General features: G+C 45.8%; 1 protein-coding gene across 2 annotated transcripts in view; it reads right to left on the bottom strand.

The window, feature by feature from the left end:
* MDGA2 (MAM domain containing glycosylphosphatidylinositol anchor 2) overlaps positions 1-24,917 on the bottom strand; it is a 634,890-nt gene that overhangs the window by 392,588 nt on the left and 217,385 nt on the right. The window lies entirely within an intron of this gene.

The following is a 24,917-nucleotide window of genomic DNA, read 5'->3' on the forward strand; positions in this document are numbered from 1 at the left end:
CTACACTACCCTCCTAGTTCGAACTAGGAGGGTAATGTATGCATACCGCACTTGCTAATGAAGCCCGGGATTTGAATTTCCCGGGCTTCATTAGCATAAGCGGGGAGCCGCCATTTTTAAATCCCCGCTGCTTCGAACCCCGTGTAGCGCGGCTACACGGGGCTCGAACTAGGTAGTTCGGACTAGGGTGCCTATTCCGAACTACCGGTACTCCTCGTTTCACGAGGAGTACCGGTAGTTCGGAATAGGACCCTAGTCCGAACTACCTAGTTCGAGCCCCGTGTAGCCGCGCTACACGGGGTTCGAAGCAGCGGGGATTTAAAAATGGCGGCTCCCCGCTTATGCTAATGAAGCCCGGGAAATTCAAATCCCGGGCTTCATTAGCAAGTGCGGTATGCATACATTACCCCGCTAGTTCGAACTAGCGGGGTAGTGTAGACATACCCTCTCTCAGAGAAACTTCCTTGCCACATCTTCCCTCCCTCACTACTCCACACACACACACACACACACACACACACACACACACACACACACACACACACACACACACACACACACACACAAAGGCCAAAAGCAAGGAACCCAAGAACAGCTCCATCTCTGATGTCTCACTGGATTGTTTTTCTTTCTCTGATAAGTGGCTCTAAAATGAGCTATGCCCACAAGAGCTGCAGGGGCATATTAGACCTGCCCTTTGCCTCACGGTGGTGGGGATTCTGCTGCAGCGGGATACTGGATGCAGCACTCACAACCGTAGTGTAATAGTTCCGGAGAGAACAGTAACGGTTTTATGGGATGTCAAGTAATTCCGAGATCGCGCTTCAGCCTCCTACCCAATCAACTGCTGGGCTCCGCAGGCTGGCTGCCCATACAGAGCACAGTGAGGGTGGTACTTTTACATTATCAGGGCATCTTCAGCGGAACGACTGGCTTGAAGTCACCTGCTTGCTTTATAAAGACATGGAACCGATTGAAGCAAACTGACTCCGGGACTTAATTAGAGCCAGTTGGACTCTCCCTCTTGCGTACCTGTGACCTGTCCCGCTCGTGTACCTGCACCCCTTTGTCCATATTTTAAGGCAGAGATGGGCCCCTGCAACAAACTTCAGGGAAGTTCAGCGCCAATGTCCAAATAATAAATGCTTGGCAAAAGCCCATTTCTCGCAACCAAGGTTAGCATCCACGGGCACTGAAGGTAAACCCAAGGGCGAGTTTTAATGGGATGGATGCCTTCACTGGGGGATGCCATTTCTTGGGCTTAACACATGGAGAACCTCAGCAAAAGGGGAAGACACCACGTGATTACTGCAGATAGGACCTCACGAGTCAGGCACCTTTTGGACCTGACTAGCACCAGACAAGGGGATTGGCCAGACCAGGGGAGGTCCCGCCCCTCCTGGCTTGTGCTAAACTCTAGCCCCCCAGCCAGCCTGCTGCTGCCTGGCCAGCCATCGCTCTCTTGGCCTGAGCTTTCCAGCTCCTGCTGGCCCTGCTGCTGCCGGGGCTGGAGCTGTGTGGTCAGAGCTGGAACTTCCTGTCTGCCCCCAGGGTTGGAGCTGTGTGAACTGGGCTGGAGCTGGAGCAAGATCTCCCTGATACAGCGCCTTCCCCCCACTGGGCTCCTGGGTGAGTTCTCAGCCCCTCCACCACATTACTGCCCCACCACCAGACTTCCCTATACCTGGACTCTGCTGTCCAGGAACATCTTGCCGGACCATGGATGTTGCCAGACCAGAGAGTCCCGGTTAAGGGAGGTACAACCTGAAACTCCAAAAGGGACGGGTGTGGAATTGCAAGCATATTGTCCTGCGATGTGGCATTAAACACCGCTCTAATGGCCTCACACAGGGACCATCAGCAGGAACTTTGAATGCAGGAACTTTAGCATCACAGGGCAGCACTCTCCTGCAGGAGCTGAAGGTGTAGCTCCATCGGCTGGCAGCAGAAGAAAGCTGTAAGCCATAAGCTCAGAGCCCTGAAAATTGGCCATAATATTGATGCACATCCCACTGTCCCTCCCAGGATGCCTATACAGGCCCATTTGCACTCTGGTTACTTTTGTCTTCCTTTCCAAAAATCAACTTCCCTTTTTTGATCTTTGTATGACATCCCTTTGTAAAAGCGTTACGCCGCTCATTATGCAAATAAGAAGGGCTCTTGGAACCACTACCATCAAGCAGTCAGCACAATAGAGTTAATTGTGCGCCCTTCTAACGTGAAAATTAGCATAGAATCATAGAACAGAAGAAGTAGAATCATAGAATCACAGAACACTAGAACTGGAAGGGACCTCGAGAGGTCATCGAGTCCAGTCCCCTGCCCTCACGGCAGGACCCAGTACCGTCTAGATCATCCCTGACAGATGTCTACCCAATCCAGTACTATCTAGACCATCCACCAACTTCATTGGGAGCAGGACCACATTTTCACTCCGGACAGATTCCACTGCCCTGGTCTATTTAACCTGAGTGTCGACAAGCTAAACGTATCCGGATATACTATGGATGTCGCATGTATCACCTGTGCAGGATAATTACGGGAGCTGAAATATCCAAGGCAGACCTCACAAACCTGCTCTAATAGTCCCGGAGAGAACAGCAAAGGTTCTAGGGGATTTCAGTAATTCTGAGCCACGCTCTTCCCCCTCATTCAAACTCCACAAGAGCAGATCAATAGGAGCATAAGGTCAAGCACTAATTTGGGTGCCCTTGCTGAATGGAACATAACGAGACAATCAACAGCAGAAATGGCAAAAGGTAAATTGGAGCTATAAAAAATAAGTCAGCTTTAATCACCTCAGGAGCGATACTGTTAGTTATTGTGGCAAACAGGACAAATCATCTGTTAGGGGCCCTTTAATCAGAGAGACTTCAAGCCTACAGGACAATGGAAGTTGATCTGTGGCCATATCTTGGGCCAATGAAAATTGAGGCATGGAGCTCAGCAGCTCACTTTATCGATGAACTGGAAGCTTCAACCTCTGCCTCACGAAAAGGAGACTCCGTAGGCTCCGATCCCGCAAACACTTATGCGCATGTGAAAACCCGCCACTTTCATCACATCAGGGATCAGCATTTCTCCCTCCTGCACTGAGGCTACGTCTAGACGGCTTTCTTCTGCCAAAAGAAGATGTGCAATTTGCTAATTTGCATAGCTAATTTGCATAGCTTCTTCCGATCGCATTATCAGAAGAAGTTTTGTCGAAAAACAAAGCAGTTTAGATACGTTTTTTTCTAACCCCCCCCCACCCTTTTTCAAAAGAACCCTTTTTCCTAAAAAAATGAGGAGTGCAGGGTTCTTGAAAAAGGGTGGGTTTTTTTTTTTTTTTCAAAAGAACTGCATCTAAGTGGCTTTCTTTTTCAACAAAACCTTTTCCGATAACGCGATCGGAAGATATGCAAATCAGCTCCTCATTTGCATTTCTTCTTTCGGCAGAAGAAAGCCGTCTAGACGTAGCCTGAAGGAGCTGTGGTAAATTCATCCCACACCAGAGGGTTACTACTCGGCATTGGTTTACTTATACTATTTACAGGGTAGGCCTGAGGGCTGGCCCTATGGCTTCTTTTAACAGAAAAAAAATATCAGTTTCCCACTCCCACTGGAGTATTGTCCCTTCTCATATCATCTACCTACCCCCAGCCAGCCTCTTTCACTCACACTGGGCAGAGATATGCTATGACTCCAAGTCCCTTCCCCAAGGAGAAACAACACACGATTTCCCTTGGGGGGAAAATAGCACCTCACTTAGGAAAAACCTTCCCCTCTCGCGACACACAACCCTTCTTCATCTTGCATCTCCTGTCTCCTCATATCCCTTTCACTGGAGGGGGCTTTAAAAGCTGCCCTTAATTAGACACAGGTGTCGATAATTAACCAGAGATGACATCTTGCAGTTTGTAGGAAAAGGGCTTCAATTATTGTAAGAGTAATATAGCACCCTTCAGCCTCTCTTCGAGAACTACCAGGTCTGAATTGAACGGCGGCATTGCAGTATTCTCGTAGCTGAGTTGGTCCCTGGATATTAGAGGGACAAGGGTCTCTCTCTCACCAATAGAAGCTGGTCCAATAAAAGACATTCACTCCTCCATCTTGTGCCCCGGGTCTGATTTTGTCGCCCCACATGGCTTGACGCACTGAGCATGCCCTTCAATCGTTGCAGATTAGGGTGTTGGTACCAAAACAGAAACCCAGGCTCAAATAATCCATCAGGCAATGATAAGGGATTTCTTTTAGCAGGAAAACACCCCACCTGCGCCTGCCCCGGCGGCGATCACAGGTGCACCGGTTATAAGAGCGGTGGGAGGTGTCTGGTATTTAAAATATCTGACCCTGGAAATCCAAACGAAATGAGACTCAGGCAAAGGTGCCCCGACAGCATCAATGAACAAGATTAGAATAAGATACTGTAGGCCGGTGGTCCCCACCATGGCGCCCGCCGGGGCATTTGTGTGTGCCCGCTGACAATCTGGGCCGGCTCCGCCCCCGGCGTGTGGCGCATGGGAGGCGCCGGCCCCAGGCGCGCGACACGCACCGGCGCCGGGTGCACGGCGCTCGGGTGGCCCCAGTCCCGGGGCACATGCAGGCACTCAGGCGCGCGGTGCTCGAGAGGTGCCGGTGCCGGCCCCAGGCGCGCGGCTCGGGCAGTGGCGCCGGCCCTGGGCCCACGGCACAAGGCGCTTGGGCGGCCTCGGCCCTGGGCGCAAGGTGCTCAGGTGGCCCCAGCCCCGGCCCTAGGGCACATGCCGGTGCCGGCGCCGGGTACAAGGGCATCCCCGTCCCCTGGCGTGCCCCCGGACGCGTGGCCCTGCCCCCGGGCGCCCGGCGTGTGAGTAGCCCCACCCCCGGGTGCCCAGGAGCCTCTAAAGGTTGGGGACCACTGCTGTAGGTCAATATAACTCGCTCCCTTTTTCTTAGTGACCGGGAATGGCATCTGTTGCAACAACTATATTTAAAATGGCAAGCCCCTATTCACAGGCAGAAACCCTTCAAAACCAGGTGGTGAGGAGAAACGGTGGTGCTGGAATTCATATACAAATTTGACACCCTGAACTCAGGTGGAAATAGCCCCAGGGGTGGTTCGGTTCGTGCATTACAACAGGTAATTTCCCATTCAGGTGCTCTCACCTGCCTAGGGTTGGAGATGAGCCACGCCCATTCTGATTTAATGAGCTCTGATGTCACACACCCGTCTCTGTAGTTCTTTTCCCTTTCTTTCCTCTCCCACATCTGAGGAAGTGAGTCGTAGCTCGTGAACGCTTATGCCTGATACATGTGTTGGTCTTTCAACTGCCGATGGGGTCCTTGTTTATTTTTTATGTTTGAAATACTTCTCAATGTGTGTCAACCTTTGTGGTAAGTGTTTAAGAAATCTGGCCTTGTTCCTCATCTATCCTACAGACACAAGCTGAGTATTTAGCTTTGTTTAGAACAGAGCGGCTCTGTCTCTCAATCAGGTTTTCACAACCCCAATGATAGAAGGAGAGCATCAGATTTGAAGACTTTCCCCAGGAGTAACAAGCAGCAACAATTCTCAGCTTAGACCACCTAAAATAAGCAAATAGACATGGACACACACTCCTGTTCAGGCCCCCTCAGTTCATGTCCTTTGGGCTGAATATTGCCCTTTTTTTTTCTTCGACACTTTTTGTGATAAAATTAGCCCTGGCTAAGAAGGATACTGGATCCAGAGGAACTTACTCTATTCTATGTAAGGTCTCACGATCATGTCCTATGAGGGAAGACAGAAGGAATTGGGTTTGTTTAGTTTGGAAAAGAGAAGATTGAAGGGGGACATGTTAGCAGTTTTCAGGTATCTAAAAGGGTGTCATGAGGAGGAGGGAGAAAACTTGTTCATCTTGGCCTCTGAGGATAGAACAAGAAGCAATGGGCTTAAACTACAGCAAGGGAGGTTTAGGTTGGACATTAGGAAAAAGTTCCTAACTGTCAAGGTAGTCAAACACTGGAATAAATTGCCCAGGGAGGTTGTGGAATCCCCATCTCTGGAGATATTGAAGAGTAGGCTGGATAAATGTCTATCAGGGATGGTCTAGTCACTACTTCGTCCTGTCATGAGGGCAGGGGACTGGACTCAATGATCTCTCGAGGTTCCTTCCAGTCCTAGTGTTCTATGATTCTATGTACATCTAGTGTGTCAATACACATTATACCCAATATAGTCTAGAGCCATGGTGTCCAACCAATTCTGACACCACTAGTGGCTACTGCTATAGCAAACTAGCCACACTCCACCAGCCAAATAGCCACATGTGGATAGTGGCTAGAATGTTGGACACCACAGGTCTAGACATTGGGTAGCTGGTCTAAAAGGAGAGGGAGAGATATTCGTTATCTCTTTTGGCTCAGAGTGCTGACATCTTTCTCCGCATTCCCACTCCACCAACACTCAGATTTCACGGAAAGAGGAACTGGATTATGCCCACCAAGTCCCTTCGGTACGCTGGTTTATCTGACAGAATAACATCGGGGTAGTCAAAGTCCAAATGTCTTGGTCCAAGTCTAGTCAAGGTCCAGACTCCAGAGACATTTAAAAACCCATTAATGATCCTAATAATTCAATTAAAGATGTTGGGATCTGTTCCAAAACATCTGGTGGTCCGGAGTTAGCCCATGGCCCACCTATAGACGTCTACTGGCCTAGGGTGATGGTTATTGCTTGCAAAAAATGAATGAAATAGCTATGTCATTTTTCCTGTACTCACTCTTAGGGCTGGTCTACAAGGCAAGCCAATAGGCCGTACACTCGCTACCGTCACTGCGCTCTCTCTCTGCGGGGATGCTTTTCCTGCGCACCGAGAATGCCTGTGTGCACACCGCGCTTTGGTGTAGTGTATCAAGTTAACCACCGGAGGGGTGCTCTTCGGCTGCCTGTGCACATTCAGCGAGGTGTGTGATTCATCTGCTCCCACCACCCTGCTAACACTCGCCGAGATAGTGCACGTATAAAAACCGGCCTCACCGTGGCAACACGGGCCGTGGCAGGGGAGGCGTGGCTTAGCCGCACCATGTGCAGCCACACTGGATTCCGGCAGGCATGCACTTGGCGTGGCAAAGTGGGACTCTGCTGGGGCCACCCGGGTGACGCAGACTAGGTTGATACTTATACGTGTGTTAGCTCGATAGCAGCTGGCACGAGCATGCGTACAGGAGCTGGGGACTCACACCCCCAGCTCTTAGCATAGACTGACGCCTTCTGTACTGAGGGAATTAGCGCAGACTAGCTATTACGCTCCAAATTCACAGCCTCGCTTGCTGCGCACCAACTTGCTCATATACGTAGCGCCTTACGCCACATTCGGCACTCCAGCAAGGTGCCTTGGGCCATGTCTGAAGGCATCCCAATCCAACCCCTAACAATCACCTTGTCGGCCGTCTTATAAGCTATTCATACCGGTAAAAACAAAGCCATTTCCTTCTCAGCTCTCCCAACCTAAAGGTGTGGGGTTGGGTGTCTTCAGGAGCTCACTGTAATGGAGATGAGGAGGAGTCCTGTGGCACATAAGGACACACAAATGGCCACATTGGGTCAGACCAAAGGTCCATCTAGCCCAGTGTCCTGTCTGCCAACAGTGGCCAATGCCAGGTGCCCCAGAGGGAGTGAACAGAAACAAGGAATCATCACGTGATCCATCCCCCGTCACCCATTTCCAGCCTCAGACAAACAGAGGCCAGGGACACCATTCCAGTCCATCTATGGCTATTAGCCCCTCCTGCCCCAGCCCTGATCCTTGTCCCCCAAGCTGGAGCCCTCCCAAAGCTCTCTTCAGCCCCACCCCGGAGACCACCCACTAGCCAAATTCTGTTGGCTTGCGGGAATCAACAATTTTCTTCCACTGGGTCATGAAAAAAAATTGGAGAACCCCTGCTGTAGAGAATCATGGGAAGACCTGCCCTTTGTTTAGCTGTCCTGTCAATAAACAAAGTTGCTTCTCTTTAGGGGTACATCTATACTGAGGGGATACCGGAGGTATCCCAGAAAAACTCTGCCACGTCCAAGGAACGCATTTGCTCTTCCGCTTCTTTTTGCGGAAAAGCCAACGTGCTCTTTCAGGGAGCCCTGTATTCCTCATTCTGCAAGGGATTAGGGCTCCGCTGAAAGAGGAGGCTTTTCTGCCATTTGGCCCTATCTAGCCTGAGCCAAATGGTGGAAAAGCCTCTCCCGGAAAAGCGATCGGAAAAAGCTCAGCAAATTTGCGTTGTTTTTTCCAACAAAGGACTGTAGTCAACTCTAGAGCTAGCCTAGGTCTAACACACCAAGGACAAGACTTTCAAAAGTGATTGGTGACTTTTGTTGCCCAATCTGAAGCACCTTTGTGATAGCCGGCAGCATCTGGATGCACAAAATCACAAGTTGCATTTACAAATTTGGGCCTAAAGTCACTGAACTTGTTCACCTTTTGAAGGTGTAGAGTCTCCCTTCAGCTTGCTGAAAACAAGGCTATGGGGAGAGGTCACCGTCGGTTGTTTTGGTGGGAACCAACAGCCGTGAGGGGAGTTCCGTTGAAAAAAAATTGTGACTTTTAATGATTGCAAGTGTGATTGTCTGTCACATGACCTCCGCTGAGTGAACATCTGTCACGTGACCTCCATTAGGCTGACACCCAGGCTATGAGATCCAGAGGAGAGTCACCTTTTCCCATTGATTGGACTCATTTTTCCAATTTGCTTGACAGCTGCTCATCTTACTTAACATTAACTGTGTTTCCAGATCTCTGCAAACCCTAACAAATAAAAAAGCTAATTAAATCACAGTTCCGCTGCCCAACATGCCGGTCACAGGCTGACCTAATTTTGACACTACAAAGCTTATCAGCAGAGTATCTATTAAGTTAGAGGAAACATAATTCTCTTTCTAAGACCAGTTTGAATTTCTTTCCCTACAACTCATTACGCTGCTGTTTATTGTTCCTCCCGCTGGGCAGAGTATTAAAAACTTATGATCTATGACATATGGTCTGCATCTGTCAGTATCTGCTTCTAGAACAGTAGGGATGCCGCGGTTTCATGGAGGAATAGGGAAAAGGCCACGAGATTGGATTGCTGTCTTTTAAAGTTGTCAATTCCTTTTCACAGCGATTGGAAGTAATACTAAAAATAAAACCATCACTTCAAATCATTGTTACGCATTGGACTCAGCTTTATGGTTTGAAGTGATTCTCTTTGGATTGTGGGAAGCTGTTTTCTATTTTGAAAAATAGAGTCCCAGAGCATGCTAAAGATTTCATGAGATTTATTTCTTACTGCTGAGACTGCGTACTCGAGTTCTGCATGGAGATATCCTAGAATCTAGGACCTAAATAACCTAGGATGTTTCTGTGGGGCTATTTGGTGACAGAGAGGAAGGAGTTGTGTTTTCAACCTGCTATGCAAAGATTAGAACGCAAGATGCTGCAGGAAACTTTAAAAGTTTCTCTAGCCGTTTCCCCACCATGAAATATAAGTATGCAAAAGCAAGGGGCAAAATTAATGACTGATCTGAAATCATCCACCAAAATGATCAAATGTGATGCATTAGAATGGCCATTCACGGTTGTATATTACAACTACATTGGCTATTATAGGGGAAAACCAGCCACCTTTATTGACTTGGACGATCGTAAACTTTGTTTTTCTAGCTTGATATTTTAAAAGTCTTCGGTTTTTGTTCATATTTTCTAGGTTGAACCCAATCCTGTTTGTATTGAAGACAAAGGACAACATCAGGCAGATTTCGTTCGCAGCAAGCAGAGGGGAATACATTTTATGGAACTTTGCACCTCTCATAATCTGACCGTATTTCCATGGTATAGTAGAACGGCTTCCACAAAAAACCAATCTGCACTCCAGAACGTTTAGATCTTTCCTAAAGCTTCAAAATGTTTGGCCACTTTGCTCAAACATAAATGACCAGCTGTGGTTTGACTCCGTCTCAGCTCTGATACCAAATTAAAAAAAAAAAAGAGGCCAGAAGCATTTGAGAACACTTCAAAATAATCACTTCTCAATCTTGTCTGTGTCCTAGTTTTTGAGCCGCGAGGGTGCACAAGGGTCACATTTTCATTTTTTTTCATTTCATTTTCATTTTCTCTCCAACCACCAATGTTAGAAATGTATTTAAAAAAAAAAGATGGGATTATCCTACATTAACTCATCTCCAGCAACACACACATTCCATAAATAGGTGGTTTTCAGCCTGTTGTCCAGAGGCCTCTGAGAATCCATCACCTGTGTTGAAGGGATCCATGAAAGTTGGCTGTTCCCATAGAAGAGTGGTTTTCCGCTTCTGGTCTTTGGGCCCTTAAGGTCCCCAGACTATGTTGGAGATTTCCAAAGGGGTGTGCACATCCATTCAACAAATATGAGGGGCCCACCAATTAAAAGAGTTTCAAAGCCACTGCCTAAAATCATACAGCGTCCAAATTTCTGATTTCCACGAGGAGTAACGGTAGTTCGAACTAGGAAGCCTAGTTCGAACTACCTAGTTCGTGCCCCGTGTAGCCGCGCGGCACGGGGTTCGAACGAGCGGGGATTTAAAAATGGCGGCGCCCCGCTTATGCAAATGAAGCCCGGGAAATTCAAATCCCGGGCTTCATTTGCAATTGAGGTATGCCTACATTACCCTCCTAGTTCGAAATAGGAGGGTAGTGTAGACATACCCTTAGAGACTAACCAAAATATACAGAATTATGAGCTTGCATTGGTAAAACCCCACTTCATCAGATGAATTGGAGTGGGAATAACAGAAACCAATATATATATATATATATATATATCAGATATGCCAAGATATAAATAGGCTTTGTAATGTGCCAACCGGTTAATGTTTTTGTTGTTTTTGTTTAGGCCTGTGGAAATGGTGTCAAATCTGAAGATAAATTCCAGTTCTGCAGACTTCTCTCTGTAATTGTTTAGTGAAAGTCCCTTTGCAGAAGGATGACTATTAAATCCAGGACTGAGTGTCCAGAGAGGTTAAAATGTTCCCCTACGGGTTTGTGTGTTTTACCCTTTCCTGATAACCGACTCGCGTCCGTTTAACCGGCCGTAGAGACTGTGCAGTTTGGCCAATATCCATGGCCGAGGGGCACTGCTGGGACTGGATGGCATAGATCACATTAGCGAATATGCAGTTGTATGAGTCTTAGCTGTGGTGGCTGACGTGATTAGGCCCTGTGTGGTGTCTAGGGTTGCCAGGTGTCTGGAATTGAACCTGACAGTCCGATACTTGGACTTTGTATCTGGTAAACAAACTGAGAAAATACCGGACATATAAACGTCCGGCATTTTCTAATTAAGGACGTTTTTCTGCTTTTCCCAGGCAGCCCGGAAGCCTGCTCTGGACACGTGGCGATTAAAGGGACCGCAATGGCATTTCGGCCCAGGTCTCCCTGGTTACTTCCCTGTTTATTTGATTTTTATTTTTTTATTCAACACATTTTCTCTGGAGTTTTTTTTTTAAATCAAATTTTTGTCCGGTATTTTTTTAAAAACCATTTGGCAACCCTATTGGTGTTGCTTGTGTAGGTGTGTGGGCAGAATGCCAATGCGGTTTGTTGCAGGGGGAGGTCCCTGGGTATCTGAGGTGTGATGTGTGGCTGATGAAATAATTTGCTTCAGGTTAGGGGGTTGCCTGTAGGTGAGCCTGACAGCGAGGGAACTGAAGACTGTTGATGCACTGGAGGGGTTTATCTTTAACCCGTGTGCTTCTCTTGGGCCGGTTCATAACAACATCAGTATGGTCCTTGGTCCGGCTTACGTGTGTCCAGTTACCTGCATATGCCTTGAAGTTCATTTGCATTTCTAGTACTCTCCTGACAGAAAACTTTAAAGAGATTTTTTCATTGGTATCTAGTAAACAAATTGCCGCACTTATTTTTGTTTTGTGTCGTTCTGGCGATTAATCTGACTGAGGTGTCTGTCAGAGAGCAGCCTGTGGACTAGATGAAGTGAACAGAAGGATTCTGAGGTGTGGAGATGTGGCCATTGGAACCTGTCTTCCACGTGAAAACAATGAACACACTGAGTTATTTGCAACATGTATTTTTATTTTATTTATTTTTCATTTCTGCCCTCCTCTGGTTTGTGTTGCATACGATATGTTTACTGAGGGGTATAGATGTATAATGGGTTCTTTCATGCAATATTTACCGTGTATAATAACTAGCCCAGTTCTTCTAAAATGCCACCAGACAAAATAAATGCCAAGTAGTATATTACTATAATGTCTCATCTGGCATTTAATCCTGGGAGGCATATTTCAGAAGGAGATGTAATGAATATTCCCACAGTGGAGAAAGATGTGCCATTCATAATTACGTAATATCTTCTGAATTATAAAAACACAAATATTAAAAAAAGGAAAAGAAAATTGTAGATGCTTATCTGATCTTTACTTACAGGACTATGTACTTTTGACTCAGTTGTGCATCATGGCTATTTTTTGCATACATGTGCGGCTTTTCCAGACCTTGTGGTTATTGTATAATAATGTAGAAACTCTAAAGTTAAGGACACTTGACTATGATATGAATCTAAAAAGCTTCATTTCTGACACACCATTGCCAGCTTTTTAAATGTTATCAGGAGTCTTGTGGTATTTGCATTCTATAAAGCCTCGATTCTTGAAATTCTGGGATTAGGTGACAATCTCAAATTTCTCCCTTGTTAAAGGGTAAGGATGTTCCCTTCAGATTTTGCAGAAAGGAGCTTGAAAACAGAACCCAAGTGCACCCTACAGGCTCAGAAATCACAGCCAATTAAAGAATGCAAAATGTATTATTAAAAAAAACTCATCGTTTTCATCCATTAACCTGTGCAACTCCTTGCTGGAGGACACTGTGAAAGTGAAGACTGTAACAGGGCTCTAAAAAGAGCTAGATACATTCATGGAGTATAAGTCCATCATTGCCTAGTAGCCAGGATGGTCAGGAATGGTGTGTCTTCTCTCTGTTTGCCAAAAGCTGGGATTGGACAAGAGGGGATGGATCGGCTGATGACTACCTGTAATCTGTTCATTTCCTCTTTGGCACTTGAAACTTGCTACTGTTGGAAGAAAGGATACTGGGCTAGCTGGACCATCAGTCTGGGCCAGTCTGGCCTGTTCTTATCTTCTTATTTTTTGGAGCATGACCACATGATTTTTCAGTACTCCTCACTGTCAATGCCTGTGCTATGCTGGACACAGAGGGATAAAACATGGTGCATTTCTTATTTAACAGACACGATTCAGAGACAATAATCAGGATCGGGATCTGCGGCATTCTTTAGAAGCATATGAACAATGCTGACCCTTCCCATACTTCACTAGGGCCCTGATTCTGTTAGAATCCTAGGGCTGGAAGAGAGCTCAGGAGTCATCGAGTCCAGCCCCCTGTCCAAGGCAGGACCAACCCAACTCAATCATCCCAGCCAGGGCTTGGTCAAGCCGAAACTTAAACACCTCTAGGGATGGAGATTCCACCCCCTCCCTAGGGAACGCATCCCAGTGCTTCCCACCCACCTAGGGAAAGAGTTTTTCCTAATATCCAACCTAAACCTCCCCCACTGCAATTTGAGACCATTGCTCCTTGTTCTGTCATCTGTCACTACTGATTCTGTAGCAGGGTCAGTTCTGCTCCTGGGCTCCAAACCCCTGTGCAGTTCACAAAGCCAGTCTAAGAACTGCGCCCAAGGTCCTGCTTGCCCTTGCTGGAGTTTGGGCGTCTGTCCCGTGGCTCAAAGGGCACTGGAGCAGATGCCCCTGGGCAGCTTGGGTGGGGTAACCAGTGCTCTCCAGCAACTAGCTGGACTCTCAGGTACCTGGGGAAGGGAGTCCAAACACTTCTTATTGGAGCCCCTCACCTTCCCCGCAGCCTCGGGCACCGCTGCTGTTCTCTCTGGCTATGTCTAGACTACGTTCTATTTTCGAAAGAGGCTGCGCACATTCCACGGGAACTTGCCTCTCTTCTTCCAATCTCACTTTCGAAAGACGATCTTTCGAAAGTGAATGTAGTCTGGACACGGGGGTTTTTGGAGGGAAAAAAAACCCTTTTTCGGAAAAACAAAACAAAACGCTCTTCCTTAAGAAATGAGGTTTACGCAGGTTTGTCAAAAAAGGGGGTTTTTTTCCGGAAAAAAACCCGTCCATTCTACTTTCACTTTTTAAAGATCCTCTTTCGAAAGCGAGATTGGAAGAAAAGATGCAAGTTCCCATGGAATTTGCATAGCCTCTTTTGAAAAAATCCCCCCGAAGTTTAGATGTACCCTCTGTATCAGCTCCTCTGACTCTTTCCTTATTAGCCATCGCTGCTCTCTCCAAACTCCTCTTCCACTCTCTCTCCTCTTCCCCCAGCAGGGAAGACTTTTCAAAAGGCCCAATGGCAGCCTCAAGTGAGATCAGCTGGCCCTAACGGATTTATAGCAGCCCTCTCTCTGGTGCTCCTACTCTGCCTGTGAGTCAGCTGTGCCTGGCTGCCCTGAAGTAACCATCTCCTGATTAGCCAGGGCCTTTCCTGTTTTCTAGAGCTGCCTCTCTCATCTAGCTCTCTAGCCTGGCCCTGGCCCAGTTCTCAATTATTAGTTCACCTTTGAATTCTGCCAGTGGAGAGAATGTCCCAGGTGAGGCATTGTCCGCAACAGACCAAAGCATTTCTCCCTGCCCCCAAGGCGTTTCTTATCACAGTGTAAGATGCACCGAACTTTACATCCGGACTACTCCAACTCCCATGCTTCCACACTTGGCCCAATCCACGTCTCAGGGCCAGTCATAGGTGTATAGATTCCCAGGTTAGAAAGAACCATTGTGAACACCAAGCCGGACCTCCTGCATCACATAGAACTCGCCCACAAATTATTCCTGGAGCACATCAATTAGAAAATACAAACATCTCATTTTTTTTAAAAAAGTGTCAGTGGTGGAGAATCTGTCATGCCCCACGGTAAGTTGTTGTAATAGTGAATTACCCTCTTTGTGAAGTGTATGTTTCTTTTCCAGCTCAAATGTGTGAGCTTCAGCTTTGCATAACTGGATCATTGACACCAGATACAAGGGCCCGTTAGCAACATTTTCGTTTCCATGTGATTACTTATCAACTCGAATCAAGTCTCACCATGCAGTCACTGGGGAAAAAAAGGTTCAACAGCATAGGGCAAGAGCTGATTCCTGCGGGACCCCTCTCTTCAGAAACACACCTGCTTGTGGACACTTCCACATGTACATTTACGTTCGGAGACTTCTCAGCCGCATTTTAATCCATTTATTTTACACTATGTTCAATTTATATTGGCGTCTAATCAAAATGCCGTGTGCTACCAAATCAAACATCTTGCTGAAGTCTATAGGTGCATGTACACAGCAGGGCAACTCGAAATAAGCGACGCACATTAAGCTACGTCAATTGCGTTGCTTATTTCGAAATAGGGAGCAGCTAAGATATGTCTAGTCTACAAGCCTCTGTAGGCAGAGGGATGTAAATTAGACACTTTGAAAGTGCAAATGAAGCCGAGATTTAAATATCCTGCACTTCATTTGCATAATCACGTAATGGCAGTCTTTCGAAAAAGCGCTATTTCGAAATTGATACCGCACCGTAGACACATGGTTTTTTTGAAAACTCAGGTTTATAGGAACTTTCAAAAAAGCACCCTGTTTTGGAAAAAAAACACGTCTAGACTGTGGTTTCAATTTCAAAATAGCGCTTTTTCAAATTTCGAAGAGCGATATTTAAATCATTTGCACTTTCGAAGTGTCTAATTTACATCCTTCTGTCGAAAGAGGGATGTAGTCTAGACATACCCACAAAGCACTTATTTCAAAACAGCACTCTTCCTCTGACTTCCCTTACTCCTCATCCAGTGAGGGTGACAGGAGTCAGAGTAAGAAATCTTCCAGCTTGACAGTCTTTTGAAATAACGGCCGTCTATGTAGATGAGGACTAAATTATTTCAAAATAATGTTTCTGGGCAGATGTACCTAACATTAATGCTATTACCTTTACCAATTAAACTTGTAATCTCACCAGAAAAGTCCCCATGTTTTTTGATAGGCTCTGTTTTCTACACACTTGTGGGGACGGGTATTGCTGATACTCCTGTCCTTTCATTCTTTATTAATTGAGTCACGTAGCTGCCTCTCTGTTATCTTGCCTAGGATTGATGTCAGGCTGACAGGCCTATAATTATCAGGGCATCTTGTTTGCCCTTCTTAAATATCGGCACAACATCCACTTCCTTCTAGTCTGGTGGCACTTCGCCAATGCCCCCGGCTTATGAAAAATCCACATTTACAATCCAGCATGCTCATTGGCCAGATATTCAGTTCTTCGTAACTTGAACACTTTGCCTTCTACTGTGATGGCAAAGGAGCATAGAGTCACTGAACCATAGAACACTAGAACTGGAAGGGACCTTGAGAGGTTATTGAGTCCCGTCCCCTGCCCTCATGGAAGGACCAAGCACTGTCTAGATCACCCCTGATAAGTGTCTATCCAACCTGCTCTTAAATTTCTCCAGTGATGGAGATTCCACTCAGAAAGGTGCTCAAAGAGAAGAATTCCCACTCGAAAATAAGGACAACAGGTAGTTCCATGGCACCTTACAGCTGGAACGGACAATAATTTTCACAGGGGGGACACAATGAATTTTGGTACGTGGACACAGGCCAGCTCCCTACCAGAAGGGGCGGGGCTGGGGACTACCCGCCCCCAAGAGTTGACTGGGCCCGGAGGCTTTGAAGTAAATACACAGCAAAAGGCTCATGGATCCCGGCCCTGCCCCTACTGTGTTGCCTGGCAACCGCCTGGGGTTCCTGTTGCTATTTAAAGGGTTCACTGCTCCAGCCCTGGGGTAGCACCACAATTGGAAGCCGTGAGCCATTGAAATAGGATCCTGAGCCACCTCCTGGAATTTCGGTAGATGGAGGAAATGAAGTCCGGTAAATAGAGACAATGAATTTCAGGAAGGCGGATTTTAGTAAGCTCAGAGAGCTGATAGGTAAGGTCCCATGGGAATTGAGACTGAGAGGAAAAACAACTGAGGAGAGTTGGAAGTATTTCAAAGGGACATTGTTAAGGGCCCAAAAGCAAGCTATTCCGATGTGTCAGAAAGATAGAAAATATGGCAAAAGACCGCCTTGGCTTCACCACGGGATCTTGCATGATCTAAAAATAAAAAAGGAGTCATATAAAAAATGGAAAGTAGGACAAATTACAAAGGATTAATATAGGCAAACAGCACAGGAATGCAGGGGCAAGATTAGAAAGGCAAAGGCACGGAATGAGCTCAAACTAGCTACGGGAATAAAGGGAAACAAGAAGATGTTTTAAAAATACATTAGAAGCAAGAGGAAGACCAAGGACAGGGTAGGCCCACTGGTCAGTGAAGAGGGAGAAACAGTAACAGGAAACTTGGAAATGGCAGAGATGTTCAATGACTTCTTTGTTTCGGTCTTTACCGAGAAGTCTGTAGGAATGCCTAACATAGTGAATGCTAGTGGAAGGGGGTAGTTTTAGAAGGTAAAATAAAAAAAATTACAAGTTAAAAATCACCTAGAAAAGTTAGATGCCTGCAAGTCACCAGGGCCTGATGAAATGCATCCTAGAATACTCAAGGAGCTGATAGAGGAGGTATCTGAGCCTCTAGCTATGATCTTTGGAAAATCATGGGAGATAAGAGAGATTCCAGAGGACTGGAAAAGGGCAAATATAGTGCCCATCTATAAAAAGGGATATAAGAACAACCCAGGAAACTACAGACCAGTTAGTTTAACTTCTGTGCCACGAAAGATAATGGAGCAAGTAATTAAGGAAATCGCCTGTAAACACTTGGAAAGTGGCAAGGTGATAGGGAACAGCCAGCATGGATTTATAAAGAACAAATCATGTCAAACCAATCTGAAAGCAAAATGCAGGACTATGTAGCACTTTAAAGACTAACAAGATGATTTATTAGATGATGAGCTTTCGTGGGCCAGTGGGTCTGGCCCACGAAAGCTCATCATCTAATAAACCATCTTGTAAGTCTTTAAAGTGCTACATAGTCCTGCATTTTGCTTCAGCTACACCAGACTAACACGGCTACATTTCTATTACCAATCTGATAGCATTCTTTAATAGGATAAGGAGTCTTGTGGATAAGGGAGAAGCGGTGGATGTGGTATACCTAGACTTTAGTAAGGCGTTTGATACGGTCTTGCATGATATTCTTATCAATAAACTAGGTAAATACAACTTAGATGTGGCTACTATAAGGTGGGTGCATAACTGGCTGGATAACTGTACTCAGAGAGTAGTTATTAATGATTCAAAATCCTGCTGGAAAGGCATAACAAGTGGGGTTCCACAGGGGTCTGTTTTGGGTCCGGCTCTTTTCAACATCTTCCTCAACGATTTAGATATTGGTATAGAAAGTACGCTTATTAAGTTTGTAGATGATACCAAGCTGGGACGGGTTGCAACTAATCTGGAGGATAGGGTCATAATTCAAAATGATCTGGACAAATTGGAGAAATGGTCTGAGGTAAATAGGATGAAGTTTAATAAAGACAAACGCAAAGTGCTCCACGTAGGAAGGAACAATCAGTTTCACACATACAGAATGGGAAGCGACTGTCTAGGAAGGAGCACGGCAGAAAGGGATCTAGGGGTTATAGTGGACCACAAGTTGAATATGAGTCAGCAGTGTGATGCTGTTGCAAAGAAAGCAAACATGATTCTGAGAGGCATTAACAGGTGTGTTGTAAGCAAGACACGAGAAGTCATTCTTCCGCTCTACTCTGCACTGCTTAGGCCTCAGTTGGAGTATTATGTCCAGTTCTCGGCACCACATTTTAAGAAAGATGTGGAGAAATTGGAGAGGGTCCAGAGAAGAGCAACAAGAATAATTAAAGATCTAGAGAACATCACCTATGAAGGAAGGCTGAAAGAACTGGGTTTGTTTAGTTTAGAAAAGAGAAGATTGAGGGGGGACATGATAGCATTCTTCAGGTATCTAAAAGGATGTCATAAGGAGGAGGGAGAAAACTTGTTCATCTTGGCCTCTGAGGATAGGACAAGAAGCAATGGGCTTAAACTGCAGCAAGGGAGGTTTAGGTTGGACATTAGGAAAAAGTTCCTAACTGTAAGGGTAGTTAAACACTGGAATAAATTGCCCAGGGAGGTTGTGGAATCTCCATCTCTGGAGATATTTAAGAGCAGGTTAGATAAATGTCTATCAGGGATGGTCTAGACATTACTTGGTTCTGCCATGAGGGCAGGGGACTGGAGTCTACGAGAAATAACGCCTGTCGACAGAAGGCATTATTGCATCTACCCTGTCCTTTGCATCTACACTGTCATGTCAACAAAGCGGTTTGCTTTGTCGACAGAACTGGATGTAGTCTAGACGCTCTTTGTCGACAGAAGCCTGTCATCTAGACGTACCCACAGATTTAGACTAACACGGCTACCCCTCTGATTCTTGCCACCACTGTATTTACCTGCCCCTCCACAGCTCCCATGGGCTGCCGATCGCCATTCACGGCCAATGGGAGCTAAGAGAAGTGGTGTCCTGGTTTGTGCCATTTCCTGCTGCTCCCATTTCTGGGTCACTCTGGAAAGTGACCCAGAGATGCATGAAGAGTAGAATCCAGTTTTCCATCGCAGGTGGCTGGGAGAATGGACCTACCCGAACTCTGAGAGGTGACAGAGCGTAGCTGCTGTTTTAAAACTGAACGTATCCACTACAAAGCTGAGAAAATGGCAGCTTTAAAAAAAAAAAGGCTTAGTTCAAAAGCATCGAGACAGGTTCCTCTGCCAGAATCACTTCCATCTTCAAAGCCCGCCAGCGGCTTCCCCTCGTGCGTCGATTTCAAAGGGGCCGTCGACAGATGTAGAGTCACTCCACAACCAGCCGCTGTGGTCTTGACAGCAGCTACAAAATCGAGGATCTAAACGCTTCCTAATGCCTGCCATGCGTTAAAACCAGGGTGATCAAAATAGGGAATGAACACGGGAATCGCAATGTTGAAAGAGGAACTGTGTGTTCTCTTGCTGTCTTTTCTCACCTCAATTTTTCATTCATGATTGGATCTGGGAGGAAATGGTGTTGGTGAATCTGTCCTAAGCTGTATGAGTGCACCACAGCCTGCATCTTGTCCAGGTAATTATAGTCCCTCCTGACCAGTCAGGATCGGTCTCCTCTGCAGAGGGAGTGAGCCTCTTAGTGCACATAAACAGATTCGCACTAGGTTGGCTTGAGTTACCATGTTAAAAATAGCAGCCTGGATGTTGCTTCACAACTGTGAGATCCAGGTCAGACCCAGGAGGTCGGGAGGGCTCGGACGCTGGTGGCTAACTTGAATCTGTCTGCCCATGCTCCCAGCTGCAGTGTAGACACACCCTCAGATTCCTAATGCCGTGCCCTTGGTGAGGTGATTGTGAGCCCTCAAAATCCAAAAGCAACCTCCACTTCTCAAATGGCAATTGTTTTCGGCTGCGAGAAGACCAAAGGTCCTACGTCCATCAGCACTGGCGGCTAATGTAGAGGAGGGGGGATTTGAGAGCAGCCTTCAACTTCCTGAAGGGGGGCTCCAAAGAGGATGGAGAGAGGCTGTTCTCAGTGGTGACAGATGGCAGAACAAGGAGCAACGGTCTCCAGTTGCAGTGGGAGAGGTCTAGGTTGGATATTAGGAAAGACTATCTCACTGGTGGGTGGTAAGGTACTGGGAAGGTGCTGGAATCTCCATCCCTAGAAGTTTTAAAGTCTTGCTTGACAAAGCCCTGGCTGGGATGATTGAGTTGGGGTTGGTCCTGCCTTGGGCAGGGGGCTGGACTTGATGTCTCCTGAGGTCTCTTCCAGCCCTGGGTTTCTCTGATTCTATGAGGCGTAGGGAGAAAAAGTCAATGACTTGGCGAGATGGCCGTATGGGTGCTGAGCTGAACTCTTCCCAAGTTTGGGGACTTTCAGAACGGCTCGGTCATAGGTTAGAACTAGACGTCAGCCTTGAGCTCTGGGTCGGGATTCAAACTCTCCCGGTGTCTGAAGTTATGGATCCAGGTGTAAAGTACAGGGCCATTGCTACTGTACAACTAGACCCACATGAGCCTTTTTGATGCCAGTGGTCACCAAAGAATTGTTCTCTACAAGTTGGGTTGTAAACCACTAGTCGACTAGATGACTATCCGATAAGCATAAGCTTATCGGATAGTCGACTAATGCCTCGACTAGTCGCTTCTCCCTCCGCTCTTTGCTGTCTCTATCAGAGGCAGCAAAGGGGGAGCAGGAGCTGGTGCTGGGGGGAGCCAACTTAAATGCAGGTTCCCCCCCTCACTGTCTCCACGGGAGGGGCAGAGGGGACAAGGGAGGCAGAGGGGTAGCAGGTACCAGGATGGAAAACGAATGTGATCAATACCCTGAATATTGAATTGAATAGACCTTGATGATGTAACCCAATGAAAGACTTTGATTGCATTTTCTAACAATAGAAAACAAGCTGATCCAGGAATAAAATGTGTTGGTGTCCCGAATACTGCCCCTGCCCCATTGTTTGACAACAAAAAACTGGACAATCCCCACTTACTACCCACTGTGAAATAGCCTCAGTACTTACAGGAATGATTGGTTATCAAGCAGCACACAGGACAAAAGTAGAAAACCTCAAGACCAGCTTCTGTGCCACTAATGGAATGAATTGCAGATATGTGGGTATTAACAGCCATGCCGGTTGTGGCTAATGCTTCTGAAGTTCTTTAAAACCTGCTCATCCAGAGTTAGATCATCCCTCCGTTCCCTATTCCAGACCTTCAGGACGTCTGCTAGGGGCTAAGCTGTTGCTAATCTGTTTTTCTTGATAGCAGCTCAGATATGACAATGATACGAACCAATATAACATCCTAATATAGAAGAGAGCTGGATTGACGTTAACCCCATTGTTCCCAATAGAGCCACATGGCTGAAATGAAGAGAACGGTGCATCTCAGTTTCTACTGCGGTTGTTAATTACAGCACGAGGAGAGATTGTTCTGGAGATTAAGGTGCTGATCCTGAAATCAGCTCAATGAAAAGTCAAGGGGCAGCCTGCCTGAAGTTTAGTGCAGGCCTGGGGTCTTCTATTGCAAACGATTCCTGGCTAGGGTCTGACGTGTGTTCATTGTGATAAAAATATTCCGTATTTCTCCCCGAATCATTATGAGCCTGCCATTTCAAATATATTTTCTTTAATTGCATTTTAAATAATCCTGCAAGTGCCGCAGAGCATGAAGATTTTATCACTGCTTAAATTAAAAGAAATAATTAGAAGGCTGCTTAAATTAATACAGGAGTTCTAATATTTTTCAGAGGTCCTAAACTCTATTTTCACTCTGATTTTCATGTTTATTAAAGAACCGGGTATTTAATAGGTGTTCTCTTTTTTAGCTTAAAACTCACTGCAACTAGAGATATTTTCAGGCAGCCTCTCAATGTTTAGCTCGCCCTCTACTGTAATCCCAAATTGCATGGCTGTGCATGTAAATAGCATTGTGTGCTCCAATTAATCATAGGTGCCTACCGGCCCCATACACATGGAATTTCCAAAATAATGTTCTGATTCAGCTTTGCCTGAGAGCAAAATAATCTTAAAAGAATGTTGTTTTAATCACCTGCAGAATTAACAGAATTGAACATGTACAGAATTAATGAACAGAATTAAAATGTAAAAATGAAAAACAAAAACAAAACAATACCACAGTTAGTGATAGAGATGCAGCCGTGTTAATCTGGTGTAGCTGAAACAAAAGACAGAACTATGTAGCACTTTAAAGACTAACAAGATGGTTTATTAGGTGATGAGCTTTCGTGGGCCAGACCCACTTCCTCAGATCAATATGGGTCTGGCCCACAAAAGCTCATCACCTAATAAACCATCTTGTTAGTCTTTAAAGTGCTACATAGTTCTGTCTTTTGTTTCAGCAATACCACAGTTAGAAACCCTCGGGGATAATACAATTGACCACCCAGTCTCCACACCATTTTAGAATCTTACCCTACCCATCGATAACCACTGACACACAAGTGTGGATGGATCTTTCCTCTACCACATCCAGTGGAACCAAAATTTGGATTCCAGATGCCTCCTTCAGCATTTAAGCATTTTTCTGAATCTCGCTGCCCTAAACTAATTCTGAATACAACAGATCACGGATGATTCCCGCGACCTCAGGCAAGTTTGTTTTACATGAAGTGGCATTTGTCGTTTCTACATTCTTGCTCATAATTCAAAACGCCTTCATTTGCTAGCTACCTGGAATACTGACCATCACTCATATCTAACAGTTAGGCTGGCATTTAATCCACTCACAAAATGGTATGCCAGAAACCATAGACTATGGCGGAGAAATACAGACTAGTCTCCAGACATCAAAGATGACACATCCAAGAAATAGATTCTGATGTGTTGAGTGTTCGGTATTCATGTTCTCTTAGACCAGGAAACCTGGACTGTACATTTCCTCCGGCATGATCACATTTCATGACATATACAGACGATAGCATTTTTATACCCTGCTGCTTTTCCTAATCACCCAGCGTATGAAAAATTCTACATCATATGAATATAAAGGTATTCATTTTGTTACTCATAACTAATAGGTCTCCAAAAATTCAAGCTCTTCTTGAAGTTATTCCTCATTCCAGCAGTGGCTAGGCAGTGCTCCAGGGAATGGCTGGTAGGAAAATAGTTCTTTTAGAAAAAAATCAAGTTGTCCTATTTCTAACAGTGGCCCACAGCACGACATTAGGGGGAGCACCCAGAACAGAACCTTCCCCCTCCTGGATGCCTGGTACTCAGAGGTTTAAGTCACCCCAAATGTGTGGTTGTACCCCTGACCATTTTGGCTAATAGCCAGAGATTAACATATCCTCCATAGACATCTACAGTTCTTTGATCCCAGGTATACACTTCAGTCCAACACAACATCCCATGCCAATGAGTTCCACAGATTAGGAGAGTTTGGTGTGAAAAAGTACTTCCTCTTGTTTGTATTAAGCCCGCTGTGGCCCCTATTGTTTGTAAGTATCACTTCCCTGTTCACTTGCTCCACACTATTCATGAACATAGAGACCTCAATCACACTCCTCCTTAATAGATTCTTTTTGAGACTGAGAATGGAGACAGGCTTGAAGGAGTGGCTGCACCATGGATTTATACAGTGGCATGACAAGATTTTCTGTCTCCTTTTCTCTCTTTCCTACTAGACCCTAACATTGTTCGACCTTTCGACAGACGCTCACCATTGATTGGAAGTTTTCATGCAACTCTTCAGAGTGACTCCAAGATCTAGTTGCTGGGTGGTAACAACAAATTAGAGTCCACCATTGTGTCTGTACAGTAGGGATTATTTTTCTCCTGGAAATGAGACGATTGGGATATTTTTCATGATAAACCATGAGAGAAAGTGACTCACCTAGGTTGCGGAAGATTGAGTCAGACCATGGACTTGAACCAGCAACTCCCCCATTCCAAGGCAAAGTGTGCTCAAGCCATGATACCATAGAGTCAACGTCTCTCAGGCTAGCTTGTTGGGGCTGTTCCACTTTGTGTAATTAATTCACTATTCATTGGCTGGAGTGTGAGAAGAGGCAAAATCTAGCTTTCCCATATGCCAGGCCCTGCCTCAAGTATTCTGGGAGGTTCTTCTTCCCCCAAGCATGTCATGCTAGAACTGATAACGTCCCAGCACACATGGTCAAACTGATATGTATCCATGAAACATTTTGGTTTTGACCAAAAAAAATCATTTCTGGACAGAAGAAAGTTGAAGTGAACATATTTTGACTGGCTCTAGTGCAAGGTTTTTATCCTGAGCTATACAACAAATAGGCTGAGATGAACAAGAAAGCCACGGATAGTTAGCACGTAGTCCCGGCAACTGAAAGAGACGGGACTTAATTTTTATCCAGCTTTGGCTTTCAGATCTTGTCATGTGTCT

This window comes from Pelodiscus sinensis, chromosome 5 (genome assembly GCF_052426305.1).
Source record: "Pelodiscus sinensis isolate ZL-2025 chromosome 5, ASM5242630v1, whole genome shotgun sequence".
Lineage (NCBI taxonomy): Eukaryota > Metazoa > Chordata > Testudines > Trionychidae > Pelodiscus > Pelodiscus sinensis.